This window comes from Myotis brandtii, unplaced genomic scaffold (assembly GCF_000412655.1).
Source record: "Myotis brandtii unplaced genomic scaffold, ASM41265v1 scaffold156, whole genome shotgun sequence".
Taxonomy (NCBI): domain Eukaryota; kingdom Metazoa; phylum Chordata; class Mammalia; order Chiroptera; family Vespertilionidae; genus Myotis; species Myotis brandtii.
In genome coordinates, this window is record NW_005355666.1 from 2,240 (window position 1) to 3,096 (window position 857).

Consider the following 857-nt stretch of genomic DNA (forward strand, 5'->3'; position numbering starts at 1 on the left):
AAACGTCAGGCCTCGCTGCTCCCCGGCCCCGGAAACATCAGGCCTCGCTGCTCTGCCGGCCCCGGGGCCGTCAGGCTTCGCGCCACTGCTTGGAGCCTATGTATGCAAATTAACCGCCATTTTTGTTGGTGGTTAATTTGCATATCACCCTGATTAGCCAACGGGAGGCGTAGCGAAGGTATGGTCAATTACCATGTTTGTCTATTATTAGATAGGATGTCCACAATAGGCAGATCCTATATAATAAAGCTGGGATATGCAAATTGACCATCACTCCGCCACAAAGGTGATGGCGCCCACAGCGGAGGCTGAGTGGCAGTGGGGTTTCCAGAACACAAGATGGCTGCACCCACAGCGGAGGCCGAGTTCCCGTAACGAGCCTTAATGAGCAATCAGCAGGGACCTGAGGCTATGCCCAGGGGCTTGACAGGGAACCTCAGGCAGCTGCCCCCGCCCTGGTGCCAGGTCAGGGGACCTCAGGCCGTGCCCCCCACCCAGCAGGGCTTGACAGGGGACCTAAGGCTGTGCCCCTTTCCCAGTGGGGCTTGGACCTGAGGCTGTGCACCCCGCCCAGCAGTGCTTGACTGGGAACCTCAAGGTGTGCCCCCCACCCGGCAGAGCTTGACTGGGGACCTCAGGCCACACCCCCCGCACGACGGGGCTTGATCGAGGACTTCAGGCCACAATCCAGGCCCCAGCACCGGGCCAGGAGACCTGAGGCTGCAACCCCGCCCTGGCGCCCAGCCAGGTGACCTCAGGCTGTGCTCCCTGCCCAGTGAGGATTGACGGGGGACCTCAAGGTGTGTCCCCCGCACCCCGGTACTAGGCCAGGGGACCTCAGGCCCCCCCCCCCCCCC